The 16,556-nt window shown below is 43.7% G+C and overlaps 1 long non-coding RNA gene across 1 annotated transcript; it reads right to left on the bottom strand.

The window, feature by feature from the left end:
- Positions 1-467: 467 nt before the first annotated feature.
- Positions 468-15,400, bottom strand: LOC116980963. Its single transcript, XR_004414127.1, has 3 exons — positions 15,341-15,400; positions 13,760-13,761; positions 468-477 (listed from the first exon to the last, which is right to left on the bottom strand). It is a non-coding gene; the product is annotated as an uncharacterized LOC116980963 (long non-coding RNA).
- Between the last annotated feature and the right edge of the window lie 1,156 nt (positions 15,401-16,556).

The following is a 16,556-nucleotide window of genomic DNA, read 5'->3' as shown; positions in this document are numbered from 1 at the left end:
AGGCCTCAGCGCAGACGGAGACGGAGATACGACAAGAAAAGTGTGCAACCACCCGAAAGAAGAGGCAAAAGCAAGTTTTCCCCACCCCCACATATACACAACTAAAAATAAACTAAAACATACGTCTAACAAGACAAAATAAAACGAAAAGAAGGAAAAGACAGAAGGACTGCAGGTGAGCTGCAGCTGCATGTCAGCGCCGCCACTTCCGGCAAGTGCACATGCCATTTGCTTTCTTCACTGCCTGCTGCATCTGCACGCTTACTTTCAGCGACTGATGCACAAGGACACCCAGGCCTCGTTGCACTTCCCCTTGTCCTAATCTGACACCATTCCGATAATAATTGGCCTTCTTTTTACCACCAAAGTTGATAACCTCACATTCATCCACATTTTTCTGCATCTGCCTCAATTCAAGTCACACTGCATCCTCATAGCATCCTCTTCACAGTTCACACTGCCACCCAACTTTGTGTTCTGTAAATTTGCTAATGTTACTTATAATCCCATCATCTAAATCGTTAATATTTATTGTAAATAGCTGCGGTCCCAGCATCGGGGCTTGCAACACCCCACTAGCCACTGCCTGCTTTTCTGAAATTAACCCATTAATTCTTAATTTTGTTTCCTGTCTGCCAATCAATTTTCTATCCATGTCAACACCCTATTCCCAGTACCATGTGCTCTAATTTTGTCCACTAATCTCCTTGTAGGGCCATATCAAAGGCTTTCTGAAAGTCCAGGTATACTGAATCCATTGGCTCTCACGTATCAATTTTAAGTTGTTACTGTATCTGGCAACGCACTCAAACTGTCAAGGTCACCCTGCAACCTCCTAACGTCATCTTCACAGTTCACACTACAACCCAGCTTTGTTTCATCCGCAAACGTACTAGTGTTGCTCCTAAACCCCACTTCCAAATCATTTATATATATATGGAAACAGTTGCGGCCGCATCTCCGAGCCTTGCGGCACTCCAATCGCCACTGCCTGCCATTCTGAAAATAACCCGTTCACTCCTACTCTTTGCTTCCGGTGTGTCAACCAATTTTCTATCCATGACAATATCCTACCCCCAATACCACGTGCCAGTCTCCCGTGCGGGAACTAATCGAAGGCTTTCTGAAAGTCTAGATATACTACATCCACTGTCACCCCTTCATCCATTTTACCTGTCTCATCATCAAAAAATTCCAGAAGATTAGTCCAGCATGATTTCTTTTTCATAAATCCACATTGGCTTGGACTAATCTGTTTACTGCTATCCAAATGCCCCATTATAACCTCTTTAGTAATTGACTCCAGCAACTTTCCCACCAAAGAAGTCAGGCTAACTGGCCTGTAATTCCCCGTTTTCTCTCTCGCTCCTTTCTTGATAAGTGGGATAATATTAGCTATCCTCCAATCCACATGAACTGACCCTGAATTTATTGAACATTGGAAAATGATCAACAATGCGTCCAATATTTCTAGAGCCACCTCCCTGAGGACACTGGGATGCAGACCATCAGGTCCAGGGGATTTATCATCCTTCAGTCCCATTAGCCTACCCAAGACTATTTCAAGCCTAATCAAAATGTATTTCAGTTTCTCCACCCCCTTAAATCCTCTGTCATCCAGTAAATCTGGGAGTTTGTGACTTACTTAGTGAAGACAGATCCGACGTACTTATTCACCTTCTGCCATTTCCTTGTTGCCCATAATAATTTCACCTGTGTTTGCCTTCAATGGTCCCACATTTGACTTTGCTACTCTTTTCCCCTCAACCTATCTAAAGAAGCTTTTACTGTCCTTCTTGATAGTCCTGACCAGCTTCCATTCGTACTTCATCTTTTCAGCCCGTATTGCCCGTTTTGTTTCCTTCTGCTTTGTTTCCTTCTCATTGCTGTGTTATACACATTTTCTTTTAGTTTTTTTCTATCCCTAACTTCTATTGCAGCCACGGTTACCTCCTACTCCACCTTAAAATATTTCTTCCATTTTGGGATGAAATGGTCCTGCGTCTTCCGGATTATGCCCAGAAATTCCTGCCATTGCTGTTCCACCGTCATTCCTGCTAGGATCCCTTTCCAGTCTACCTTGGCCAGCTCCCCTCTCAGGCCTTCATAGTCCCCCTTGTTCAACTGCATCGCGGACAGTTCCATTTTAACCGTCATCTTCTCACATTACAGATGAAAACTAAACATATTATGATCACCACCTCCAAGCGGTTCCTTTACCTCGAGTTCTCTCATCATATCTGGTTCATTGGGCAACACTAAATCCAGAGTTGCCTTTTCTCTGATCGGCTCCATTACAAGCTGCTCTTAGAATCCATCTCGGAGGCATTCTACAAACTCTCTTTCTTGGGGTCCTGACCCAACCTGTCCGATCAATGTTCGATTTTCTATTTTTTTTGTATTGTCAACATACACAACTATTAATTCACTGGGCAAATATATTACCATTTGGATAATGTCGGTAACCTAATGCAAGAACATTTGACATGACGCATAGAAATCTGAAGTTTCGCACGAATCGTGTGCGATCAAAAACATATTTTCCTTAAACTGAAAAGTCACAATAAATTTACGTTCGCAGTCACTCGCAAATATCATGCCGACTTCATGTTCCTCATGGTCCACGGGCTCCTTCTCCGACGTCAACACATTTTTCTGCAACCTGGAAGACCACACACTTCTTCATAATATACTTAATCCATTGTTGTTTAGCCCAACCACTGATCCGCTTTTATAAGTATGGGGTACAGAACAATACAGCACAAGATAACGCCCAACGGCCCAAGACAGCTTTGTCAAACATCATATCATATTTCGAAAAATCACTTGTGCATGCAGGTGAGTCTTGTCAACCCATTCCGGAAGCCCATCCCCAAAGCGCAGCCAACTCATCTTGTTTCACCACTAGCCTTGGCGTAGCGCTCCAGATATCTAACACACTCTGGGTTTAGGCCGGGCCCCGCACATGTAATCTAAAGTTTCTGCCCTCGGACTTCAATCCTATGTCTTCTAATATTTGACGTATCATAATTGCGGAAGACGTTTGCACTATGCAAACAGTACCTTTCAGAATTTTAGAAACAAAGGACAGGCCTGCCCCAGCAGGAGAGAAAACAGTCTAAGTGTGTTCATTTTTTTCAAACGGTCCATATCCTTAATCGAAGTAGCACATTTGCAAACGTCTTGAGCCAAACTCTTATAACTCCAAATCCTTCCAACAATTGACGGAGCAGTGCTGAACGCAAAAATCCAAGTGCAGCATATTATAAATGGAATACAACTGCAACATCTCTTTCTGATAAGTATATTAAAAACCATTATAAGTTATATCATAAATTCGCTCCGTAGATGCTGCCTCACCCACTGAGTTTCTCCAGCATTTTTGTCTACATTCGACTTTCCACCATGTGCAGTTCCTTATTAAACATATTAAAAACCCAGATTGATTTTAAAAAAACGTACACTATATACAAAGAAGTGTGAATTTAGTAGAGTAGGCTGTGTCTCTATTCCATGGATGGATGAGGGGAGTTAGAAACATAGACATAGAAACATAGAAATTAGGTGCAGGAGTAGGCCATTCGGCCCTTCGAGCCTGCACCGCCATTCAATATGATCATGGCTGATCATCCAACTCAGTATCCCGTACCTGCCTTCTCTCCATACCCTCTGATCCCCTTAGCCACAAGGGCCACATCTAACTCCCTCTTAAATATAGCCAATGAACTGGCCTCGACTAGCCTCTGTGGCAGAGAGTTCCAGAGATTCACCACTCTCTGTGTGAAAAAAAGTTCTTCTCATCTCGATTTTAAAGGATTTCCCCCTTATCCTTAAGCTGTGACCCCATGTCCTGGACTTCCCCAACATCGGGAGCAATTTTCCTGCATCTAGCCTGTCCAACCCCTTAATAATTTTGTAAGTTTCTATAAGATCCCCTCTCAATCTCCTAAATTCTAGAGAGTATATACCAAGTCTATCCAGTCTTTCTTCATAAGACAGTCCTGACATCGCAGGAATCAGTCTGGTGAACATTCTCTGCACTCCCTCTATGGCAATAATGTCCTTCCTCAGATTTGGAGACCAAAACTGTACGCAATACTCCGGGTGTGGTCTCACCAAGACCCTGTACAACTGCCGTAGAACCTCCCTGCTCCTATACTCAAATCCTTTTGCTATGAAAGCTAACATACCATTCGCTTTCTTCACTGCCTGCTGCACCTGCATGCCCACTTTCAATGACTGGTGTACCATGACACCCAGGTCTCGCTGCATCACCCCTTTTCCTTCTTACAGAGGAATACAAAATCATGAGATGGATAGGCTGGTTAGAAACACAGTATCTTGTATCTTAACATATAACATATAACATATAACATATAACATATAACATATAACAATTACAGCACGGAAACAGGCCATCTCGGCCCTACAACTCCGTGCCGAACAATTATTTTCCCATGGTCCCACCTGCCTGCACTCATACCATAACCCTCAATTCCCTTCTCATCCATATGTCTATCCAATTTATTTTTAAATGATACCAACGAACCGGCCTCCACCACTTCCACTGGAAGCTCATTCCACACCGCTACCACTCTCTGAGTAAAGAAGTTCCCCCTCATGTTACCCCTAAACTTCTGTCCCTTAATTCTGAAGTCATGTCCTCTTGTTTGAAGCTTCCCTATTCTCAAAGGGAAAAGCTTGTCCACGTCAACTCTGTCTATCCCTCTCATCATTTTAAAGACCTCTATCAAGTCCCCCCCCCCCCCTTAACCTTCTGCGCTCCAGAGAATAAAGAACTAACTTATTCAACCTTTCTCTGTAACTTAGTTGTTGAAACCCAGGCAACATTCTAGTAAATCTCCTCTGTACTCTCTCTATTTTGCTGACATCCTTCCTATAATTGGGCGACCAAAATTGTACACCATACTCCAGATTTGGTCTCACCAATGCCATGTACAATTTTAACATTACATCCCAGCTTTTATACTTGTCAAGTCTTCTAATGTTTTTGCAGATTCCCCGCTTGAAAGGGATTTGATTTATCTACCCCGAAATGATGAACTGGATTCACTCAGACCAAACACTTCTTTTCCACCTTTTTTATTTTCTACTTCTTTTATTTTGGCAGATTAGTCTTTAGCAGTTTTTAGCAGTTTTAGTCTTTACCAGTTTTGGTCTTTATCAGGTGAAAAACCTTTAGACACAAAGGGAAAAAATATACACATTACTGTAACCAAATATAAATAACAGAAAATTACATGTATTTAACATTCCAACTCATAGCAGCCATTTTGTTTTTTAAATAATTTTCACATTTTATTAAATGAAAAATACAAATAATGCCCACTCCTGTTACCAATTTTTTAGCTTAATATCATATGAATCTTTACTGTTTTTTAACACATTCTATCATATTTTTTAAAGTGCAATTATTTAAACTAACACCACACATAGCATATGTATTAGAAATTAGCTCACATTAGCCCTTAACATATGCACTTTACATAGGCAACAAACATTATCATCACCCTGTCATCTTGGTTAACAAACACCACCAATATCAACACGTTAGCCAGACAAGTTTCTCAGCTTTTAAAGGGTTAAACAGAGTCTCTGGGGCTGCAGTCTTCGACTCAGTCCATTTAGAGTTCAGTCCTTACCGGCTGCCAATCGGGTCTGTAGAAAATCAGTCCTGCTTGCCTTTTCTGGCTATCGCGGCAGTCTTTTCGGACAGTCCTTTTGATTTACTGTTCAAGTTCTCTGCTCGTAAGTCTCTTGTCTCTTCCTCACTGGCTTCTGGTGCTGTGTGCCCTTTTGACCCCCAGGCAGAACTCGGCAGGCTGGGGTTCCGCCCACTTTAATCACTGTCTCGTGATTTCAATGTAGCATTTCTCTGCACCTGTCCTTTCATTTCAGTTTGACTTGACACCTCCCACTCGATCTTCCAATGGAACCACTTGGGAGATCGACGCTTTAAAGTCAAACTTTGAAGTCTAGGTTTGAACTTAGTCACCTGATGCATTTCTGTCTTGTGCTTCTACTGGAAGTAAGACAACCAGTCGCCTAACATCCCTGTGAACTATCGTGGCTTGGATCCTCTCCTTCCCCTGAGTGGAATGCCTTGCCCTTCCTTTCAAAGCTTTTGTCAGAGGAATGGAGTAGCTTGGAAAGATCCGTACATTAACGTCTCTCACGATGCCTTTGCGGTGTGGATTGGAGCTGACGACTCTGCCCAGCTTGAATTGCCCCCTCAGTGCATTTTGGTCACTTAACCAGACAATGTCTCCGGCAGTGACATTTCTCTGAGTGGTGTGCCACTTGCTCCTTATAAACAAGTTAGGACCAGCGAGTTGGCTCCAGCTCTTCCAAAACTTGTTCACCTCCGTCTGCATTGCTCTAAGTCTTTTGTAGGGGTAGCTGGAAAAGTCAAAAGTCTTGATGTCTCCGCACTGAGATGCTCGGCCAAGCAGAAGAGTATTTGGTGTGATGAACTGAACGCAGTCTTCCCGGCTTTGTATCCTGCCTACGATTGGACGTTCATTTGACAGGTTGGCTGCTATGTAAAGAGCTGTCTGAAACTCACTATAACTGAGTGACGATTCTTTTCCAAAATTTTGGAGCGCTCTCTTCACAACACGCACAGCAGCTTCCGCAGCGCCATTTCTGTGTGGAGAATCAGCAGGATGGATTTTCCACATCCACTCTGTTCCATTTTTAGCTGCGTTCTCCTCCAAAGCTGCTCTGTCCAGATTGTCCAAAAACCTATATAGTTCCTCTAAGACTGGTTTTGCGCCAATAAAATTAGTGCTTGGATCTGACCAGATCTTCTTGGGGTGCCCACGGATTGCTGTGAATCTTTGATAAGCCATCAGAATCCCTTCACTTGATAAGGTGTTGACTAACTCTGTGTGGATGGCTCTGCTGGCCATACAGCAGAAGACAACTCCCCAGACTTTGAGTGTTACCCTCTTCTTGACGTCATCGTGTACGTGGTAGGGTCCAAAGAGGTCTACTGTTGTAAACTCAAAAGGAGCAGCAGGTTCAGTTCTTTCAGGCGGCAGATCACTCATTACTTGTTGACGTTTCTTTGCTTTTGCTTTCTTGCAGATTATGCAGTGATCAACGACTTTTTGAGCAATTCTCCTTCCTTTTATGACCCAAGCCTTTCTTCTCATTTTAAGCAAGGTCCCAGCCACTCCGTCATGACTCTCCCTGTGAGCCTCCCGAGCTAGCAGCATGGATACCCAGGCATCAACGGGCAGGATGGGAACAGCAACTTTATCCTCTTCAAAGCTCTGCACTCTGCCACCACAAACCATCAGCCCAGAATCTTGGTCTTTATAGGCTACCAGTCGATCTGTTGTGGTGCTTGGGAAAGTTGTGCCCAATTGCGCAGCACAAAAAATGTATTTTAGAGCATTTTCTCGTTCTCTTACTGTAATGACTCCTGTCAAAGAGATGGCCTCCCACTTTGGATTGTTTAGGGCTTTGTTCTTGCCAAGAAACCTATTCGCTGCTCTCCAAATCCATGCAACTGTCTTGATCAGTCGAGTTAGAATGCTGAACCGCTTGACATCAACAAGGTTCTGAATAGCTGACCCTGCAGGTGGTCTCTTTGGGCTTGTTGGTTCCGGTTCTTGGTTCTCTACTTTGGCTCTTGATAGTGCTGCAACAAAAGCTTTCTTCTGTAACTTGTTGATGTTCTCTCTGGCAGTGGCAGCCAGTTCTTTAGCTGATTCTATTGGCCACTCACTCACAGGCAATACCAGGAACTTCGGTCCATTTTGCCACTCCGAATACTGATCAAGGTCTTGAGGGCTGGCACCTCTGGTGATTACATCAGCGATGTTTTGTGGGCCAGGAATCCACCGCCAGTCCTGAATGTTGGTGCTTGTTTGAATCTCTCCAATCCGATTGGCGAAGAATGTCTGAAATCCGTAGCTTTCTCGTTGTATTGCACCAAGGATTGTTTGGCTATCCACAAGATGATACCACTTCGCCACTTGAATTTGACTGTGTAGCTCAAAATACTTCTTTAAGCGTGAGGCGAACACTGCTCCGCACATCTCTGCTTTAACAGCGTCTCCCCTGTGGTCCAAGGGAGTTAACTTGGCCTTGGATTCCACAAGTCTGACAATTGGGCCATGGTCTGAATCCCATCTCAGGTACATCACTGCCCCGTAGGTGTGCTCACTTCCGTCAGAAAAGGTGATTCCCAAGGGTTCAGTTGCGGAGCAAGAGGGAGTCAGTGTCCTGACGAATTTGACTTTTCCAAGTTGTACGTACTCTTCAAAGAGCTTAATTGCTTCCTCCCTGAATCCATCTGAGAGTGCCATGTCCCATGTGTCTCTGACCGAACAGCTTCCCTCTTTTGCTTCTTGGAAAGCTCTGCGTACTAGAATCGCTCCCTTTTGCTTAACAGGAGCCACTATGCCGATGGGGTCATATAGCCCTGCTACCTGGCTGAGAAGCTCTCTTCTTGTTAGGGGATTTGGCGTCTGAGTTTTGATTTGCTCTTGTAGAAGGCTTTGACCAAGCCGCATCTTTTTCTTTCTCTTGGAGAAATTGATTCCCACCATAACGTGGAGCATGTCCTCTTCAACAATGTAGCCCAGACCAAGTGCCTTGTTGTCATCACCATGCATTTGGTTTGGTAGGATCATGCTTTTTGTTTTGCTTTTCTTTAAAGCATTATTGTCCTCCTTCCTCCCACTTTGGCCAGACAGAACCCAAGGCTTGAGCTCAAAACCACCAGCTTTTAGGATTCGTTCCACATTTGCTGTGATGATTCTCAACTGGTCGAGGCTGTTGTGAGATGTGAGGATGTCGTCAACATAGCTGTCTTTCTGGAGTACTTGCTGCTCATCCTTGAGGTGGGTAAAAGAAGGAAGATTAGCAGTCTCACGCATTGCCAACTGTGGAATGCACCCCGCAGGTTTGTCTCCTATGTTCACTCTTGTGATAGCATACTCTCCCTGCTCCTCGTCCTCGGAATCTCGCCAGAGGAATCTGTGTAAGTGTACTTCACGGTCCTCCAACCAGACTGAGTTATACATCTTCTTTATGTCTCCCAGAGCAGCATAGATTCCGCCTCTGAATCTGAGGACGGCGCGAATTTGGTTGAGGACGTCTGGACCTTTCATCAGCAAATCATTTAAGCTGACACCATTGCACTTTTGGCTGCTGTTCCACACTAGTCTCACTGGGGTTGTGACAGAGTGGGGGTTTGGAGCAATAAGGTGACTCACATACCACACTGGTCCCTTCCAGTTTGCAATCATGTCTTCGGACAATTTGATTGCAGCCTTTCGGTCCACCATGTCGTGCACCTGAGCTGTGTAGACACTTCACCATTCAGGTTCTCTGGATAGCTGCCTCTCCGTCCTGAGAAATGTGGCTTCCACTGTCCTTTTATTTTTTGGTAGAGAAGCTGGGTCTTCCAACCAAGGATAGCTAGCATGCCAATGTGGGTCTTTACTGTGACGGTCTCCTGTTACGTAGGTGAAGCCTTCCCTTACCACTTCGAGCTCTCTCTCTTCAGCAAGAGTCATTTCTTTTCCGCCTGGCTGGCAGTTTCCACAGCGGCAACCCCCGCACTTTGGCTCGCATGCTGCTCCAATGCTATCCAACTTCCACCAAATCAAGAAGTCCCGATTGGCGGTTGATGTGCGTGACTTCTGAACTTTGACGGCGACCTGTCCGTTTGGTGAAAGTTCCTCAGGGACTGGGGCAGTGAGCTCCTCATACTTTAAAGCAGCTGCTCTCATTGATCTTGCGAAGTGTGTTTTGGACATGTGGGCTGACATGGTAAGCTTCTCAAACAGCTCAGGATGACAACCTCCAACAGTCTTTCCCAGTGGTCCATCCCACAGAATGAGATCTCCAACAGTTCTAATCCTCTGAGGCGCTAGCTGACCTTCTCTATGGCTTATGAGCAAATGTATCTCTTTTGGTCTCACAAGTTCCTCAAGTGGGACGTCTGGAAAGAACGTTTGCAGCTGCTGTGGTGTCACATGTTTGTGAACATCTGCAATGCTGTCCAATCCATAACAAACTAACTGGTGCTACTTGAGTGTGCCCTTGGGAGTCTTCACTCGGATCTTTAGAAGGTAGCGCATCGTCTCTACGTGGACCTTCATCCCCCCAACTCCATGGACGATAAGCGTGATGTCTTCACTCCTAAGGTTCAGTCTACTCGCAGCCTTGTGAGTTATGTAGTTGGTATCTGAAGCCAAGTCAATTAATGTCCCAACCTTTTGTCCAGCATTTGCTATAACCTCCAGAAGCATCATAATCACTGGATGCTCTTGCAGTCCACCTTCCTTTAGGAGGCTTGGCTGATGCTTTGCAGTGTTGAAGGCTCTTGATGCAGTGTTGGAGAACACATCTCGGCATTGTTTTGCCAACTCTGGTGGAAGTTTGCTGAAAAACTCCTCTTGGTCCACTGTATATTTCTTCTTGCTTTTATCTTCCTCTGGACCAAATTTACTCCTTCTCTGATCCACACTGCTTTTCCTCATCTCATAATTGGGGCACAGATAAAAATGATGCTCAGGAGTCTGTTCATCCTTGCAGATTTGATTTTTACACAGATATGCAGGTTTGCAGTATGAACCATCATCATGAACTTCAAGACACTTTTTGCATGCTCCCAACTTCTTTACTGCAGCTCTTTTCTCTGTCAGCTTTAGCCCTCGAAACTGCTTGCAGAAGTACAACTTCCTTTTATGCTTTATGTCACCACAAACTACACAACTTGTGTGGTCATTTTCTGACTTGGTAGACTTGGTTCTGGCATGTCTTGGTTCAGTCCGAGTTTCCTTTCTACTCGGCTCCTCGTCCCTCAGTTGCTCGAGCTGTTCGTATATGCTCTCCTGCTCTTTGAGAAATGACAAGAGACTGTCAAACCGTTTCTCTGGTGCCACACCATTCCTCTTGTCAGCTACATAAACCAGCCATTCCTTTTTGAGGGTTTCTGGAAGCTTGGTTTCAATTGATTTTGTCATCAGTGGATTTTTAATAGCGCCTGTGTCTCCGAGATCGCTCAAGTCATTAAGCGCCTTTTCCACAGCTTGAATTAATTCCACTATTTTACGTGGCTGATGTCCTCTGACAGGTGGGATTCTCTGAAGCTCCTCCACTATCTCAATAGCAATAGCTGCTTGATTTCCAAACCGGTTCTCTAGGACACGAAAGATATCATCTGCAGTGTTATAACTTGTGAGGCAGAGGTCTCTTGTAATTTTGTCCTCCAGACTGTCCAGCAATTGAACCTTCTTCACCTCATTTGATCCAGTGGGTTCACCTTGCTTTTGCAGTGCTTCCCAATCCTTCCTCCATCTATAAAAGTCACGCTTGTTTCCAGGTCTTTAGGAAGGGCCGTGGGCCTCAGTCTGATGGCTGGTGAAGGATAATTGAAAGCTATCGCCGCTTGTGCTAATCCTTCAGCGTCCTTCTTTATTCTTGCCTGTATGAAGTCAGCCTTCCTGGAAACCAGCTTCGGGACGAGAAGCTCGAGTGTTCTTAGGTGTTTCTGTAAGCTATCTTGCTCATCCAGAGGGACCCAACGTTTCCACCGACTGTACGTCTCCTTTGCAGTCTGTACCAGTTTCTGCAGGTGGTTAAGCATGAATTCGTATGCTTCTTGGTTGCTATTTGATGGTGCGGTGGCAGAAGCAAGTTCACATGCACCATCTGCTGTCTGTAGTGAGGTGGATAATTCAACATTTCCAAAGTTTGCCCATAGAGTGTCCTGGATGAGCCCTTTGACCTCTTTTAGTTTCGACTCACACTCCTTTGCAGTCTTTGCCAGGTCGGCATTTTGCTGTTCAGTTAACACAGTTTCTTCATCTGCGTCCAGCTCCGCCTCCAGCTCTGCAATGAGTCCAGCCTCCACATCGTCATTGGCTTCCATGACTTTTTCGGCCTCCTGCATGAGTTTGTTGAAATTGTTCCTGAGCTCCTCTTCAGACATTTCTTCATGGTTCCTAATGATGCTGTTAACAAGACGAGACAATGCCCGTTTTGCTGTTGTCCTCTCCACCTTGAGCTGCTCAGCTTACTTTCCAGTAACTTCATCAGCCATGATTTATCTTGAATTAACTGTCTCTTTTCCAGGTTTCCAGATCTCCTGGCCCCGCCCGGTTTTTCACTCTCAAGTCTTGTAATGTTTTTGCAGATTCCCCGCTTGAAAGGGATTTGATTTATCTACCCCGAAATGATGAACTGGATTCACTCAGACCAAACACTTCTTTTCCACCTTTTTTATTTTCTCCTTCTTTTATTTTGGCAGATTAGTCTTTAGCAGTTTTTAGCAGTTTTAGTCTTTACCAGTTTTGGTCTTTATCAGGTGAAAAACCTTTAGACACAAAGGCAAAAAATATACACATTACTGTAACCAAATATAAATAACAGAAAATTACATGTATTTAACATTCCAACTCATAGCAGCCATTTTGTTTTTTAAATAATTTTCACATTTCCTTAAATGAAAAATACAAATAATGCCCACTCCTGTTACCAATTTTTTAGCTTAATATCATATGAATCTTTACTGTTTTTTAACACATTTTATCATATTTTTTAAAGTGCAATTATTTAAACTAACACCACACATAGCATATAAGTATTAGAAATTAGCTCACATTAGCCCTTAACATATGCACTTTACATAGGCAACAAACATTATCATCACCCTGTCATCTTGGTTAACAAACACCACCAATATCAACACGTTAGCCAGACAAGTTTCTCAGCTATTAAAGGGTTAAACAGAGTCTCTGGGGCTGCAGTCTTCGACTCAGTCCATTTAGAGTTCAGTCCTTACCGGCTGCCAATCGGGTCTGTAGAAAATCAGTCCTGCTTGCCTTTTCTGGCTATCGCGGCAGTCTTTTCGGACAGTCCTTTTGATTTACTGTTCAAGTTCTCTGCTCGCAAATCTCTTGTATCTTCTTCACTGGCTTCTGGTGCTGTGTGCCCTTTTGACCCCCAGGCAGAACTCGGCAGGCTGGGGTTCCGCCCACTTTAATCACTGTCTCGTGATTTCAATGTAGCATTTCTCTGCACCTGTTCTTTCATTTCAGTTTGACTTGACAATACTCAATGCTCTGATTTATAGAGGCTAGCATACCAAAAGCTTTCTTTACCACCCTATCTTGTATCTGCTTAGATGCCGGCTTCACTTTGCAGCATTTCTCCTGGTGTTCCGGTTTCCTCCTACACTCCAAATACTGCAGGATTGTAGGTTAATTGGATTCGGTTAAAAAAAAATTATCCCGAGTGTGTGTATGGTGTGTTGGTTTGCGGTCTCCGCTGGTCGGCTTGGACTCTGTGGGCCAAAGGGCCTTTTTCTGCGCTATAACTCTAAACTAAACTAAACTATCATGACGAAGACAATTGTCGCGAATATGGCCATTCAGTGGTTCTATTGTTCAATCGTGTTTTACTTGTCTCATATTGATCTACAGAGTGAAATTATTTTTGCATATTTACACATACTGGCTCCGCCATGTTTCGGCGTCATTTCCACAGTCCAAACTCCGGCGGGCTGTAGCCGTACCCTAACTTGGTAAGACCCAGATTCCGGCAAGTTCCTTTCTCCGTCGCATTCGACCGGATCGGCATGCGAACCACGTCCCTTTCCTCGCCCGGACGCCTCTGTATCCCTTGGGTGCCTCCTACAGCTGCGGTTGAAGGGGGTGGAGACATCACACCGGTTCACCCTTTTGCCATCGCTTGCTTATGAAATTGATTAGACTGCTCGAGGCTAGTTTGCACATTGGTTGATTCCACAACTGAGCGGCTCAGTGTTTGACTGGGCAATTCAAAGTCTAAATGAACTACGCAATGTGGTGCACATTGACATTGTAATTAACAATGTCTGCATGAACTCTAGCAAAATCTTAGATAACCTTTCGTATTGTAGCTAGGCCACGCGTTGAGATAACATTGGATCAGTAGAACATTGGCAGGGGGGGGGGTAATGTAGAGGGTCATAGTGGAGGTTGTTGTTTGTATATTGGACCATGCGATTAGCGCTGCAATGCCGGGCAATATGTGGATCCCACTGTACGTTAACTGTAAATCAACAATTTGGACGTCGATTAAGGTGTCGTGTTTACGAATTTTGCTGAGGCCGCCAAAACAGGAATTCGTGTTTGTTTAATTACTTGTGTAAAGTTAACTGTTTAAAATAAAATGTGGAAAAACAAAACTGAAACACACCTGTAACAGTTATTTTTCTTGAACCGTACCATACGGCGTTCCGTAGAATATAACGAATGCTCTACTTAATTCATTAATACAAGTATCACTCTCTCTCAATCTCTCTTATTCGTTGTGATAACCAAGAGTCTGGGTCTCATTATACATAGAACGTGTTATCTGTTAACTATGATTGGCGTTATGAACAGGTGAGGTTTGAGAAGAATACAGCGTTCCATAAAATATAACCAATGTTCTACGGAACCCATTAATATAAATATCGCTCTCCCTCTCATCCCTTGTGACAGCCAAGTGGCTGTGTCTCATTATACAGGAAACAGTTTATCTGTTAACCACGACTGCCGCTATAGACATCATCAGAATTTTCCATGACACCGATTTCGAAGTGAGCGGAAAGTGAGGGGCAGGTCACGTGCAGTAAACCTGGTCGCAAAGTGTGTATTGATGACCAGAGACTAAGGCGGCCGATCAGAGTGTCATAACGTCACCAGGGAATAAGGAATAATAGTATAATTAGTCAATTTGGTCCATGAAATTTTCTCCGCCATTTAAACACGTGTCGTCTCTCTCTTCCTCCTAACCCCATTCTCCTACCATATCCTCATAATCGCTGAGACTTGTACTAATCATGAATTTATATATCTCTGCCTTCAAAATATAGTTTGGCTCAGGCACCAAGCACGACACCTGGAGGCTTCAGCGAATCGTCCCATCAGCAGAGAAGATTATTGGCTGCAACCTACCCTCCATTGATGAACTGTACACTGGAAGGGCCAGGAAGCGAGCGGGAAAGATCATCCCTGACCCCCCTCATCCGGGACACAAACTCTTTGAATCATTTTCCTCTGGAAGGCGACACCAAACTGTCAAAACTGCCACAGCCAGACATAAAAACAGTTTTTATCCACGAGTAGTTGCTCTACTCAACAGCCAAAAATCTGTAGCCTCCCTTTGATCTGGTATTTTATTGGTTCACATGCTTGATCAATGGCGTTTTTTTTAAATCATTAATGTGTTATTATTATTATTATTATTATTATTATTATTATTATTATTATTGATGTTTAGTGTTTTCTGAGTAATTCGTAGATGTCACTGTATGCCATGTTGTTACGTGGGCGGTGCACCAAGGCAATTCCTTGTATGTCAATATTGGCCGATTAACTTACTTGCTTAGTAACTTAGTTGCACACTACTCCGCTCCAGAGAAAAGTTCAAATATGTCAAAACCCTCCTCAAAGTCATATCTTGCAATCGAAGTAGCAATCTTGTAAACGTCTTCTTTCTGCCACACTCATTAACACCTCAAACCCTTCCAACAATTGTCAGAGTAGTACTGCACGCAATACTCCCACTGCAGTTTGACATAAATGGAATACAACTGCAACGTCACTTTAAATAATTTTATTAAATACCCCGACCGATAAAGGAACGTAGACCATATGCCAGCTTTATTTATATGTGTTGAAAACTTTAGGAAGCCCTTGAGTTAGATAGTCAGTCCACTTTGCATCAATGCTGTTAGGTTTCATCTCATTAACTGCATAATTTCCGGTAGCATCCCATCTCTTCGCCTCACTCCCGCTCCTTATATTGTAAATCCATCCACCATTTTCCGTTGGTATCTGGAACTGATCTTGTTTGCATTCACAGTCTATTTCAGTCTGTAATGCGATATAAATATTTGGAGATTCCCATCGGAAGTGAATGTTTTTGAAATTATGAAATATACTGAAAGACACGCACCTCCCCCATACACACATATGCACACATACGCCCAAGCACGCACTCACACCGTTGGTCATATAACGCCTAACATAGTAAATATCTGAATCAACCGCCATCCGTTTCCCTTGGGATTGGGAGCGATATGATACGAGTCATTGGATCTGGCAAAACAGAAATATATATATCAATCGAGAATATGCTCATGTATTAGCAAGTCATCTGCAGCCTTTCCGATCTGAGTGCCCCTCGCTCCGATCTACGTTCACTAGAATTATATGAAGATTCCCATCTGCAGCGTATAAATAAATTAAATTCGAGAACATCATCTTGACTAGTGAGGTCAACTATCCTCTCTACGTTTATCCAACTGCTTATCTGCCTTACGGAATGTATGGAATTTAGATCATAGAATATTTATCGTTCAATTCCGCGTTACATGCTTTACCCGCTTAAAACCTCCAAGAATGCATAACCTCAATCAAGCATGGGAGGCTGCTATTGAAGGTTCTATCACACGGGATCCAGGAAGAGCTAGCCGTATCAACAGAGAATTGTTCTCGTAGATGGAAGCAGAGGGAGGTGGTGGAAGTTTGGTTTTCGTG

This window comes from Amblyraja radiata, chromosome 15 (assembly GCF_010909765.2).
Source record: "Amblyraja radiata isolate CabotCenter1 chromosome 15, sAmbRad1.1.pri, whole genome shotgun sequence".
NCBI lineage: Eukaryota > Metazoa > Chordata > Chondrichthyes > Rajiformes > Rajidae > Amblyraja > Amblyraja radiata.
This window is presented reverse-complemented; position numbering and strand designations above follow the sequence as displayed.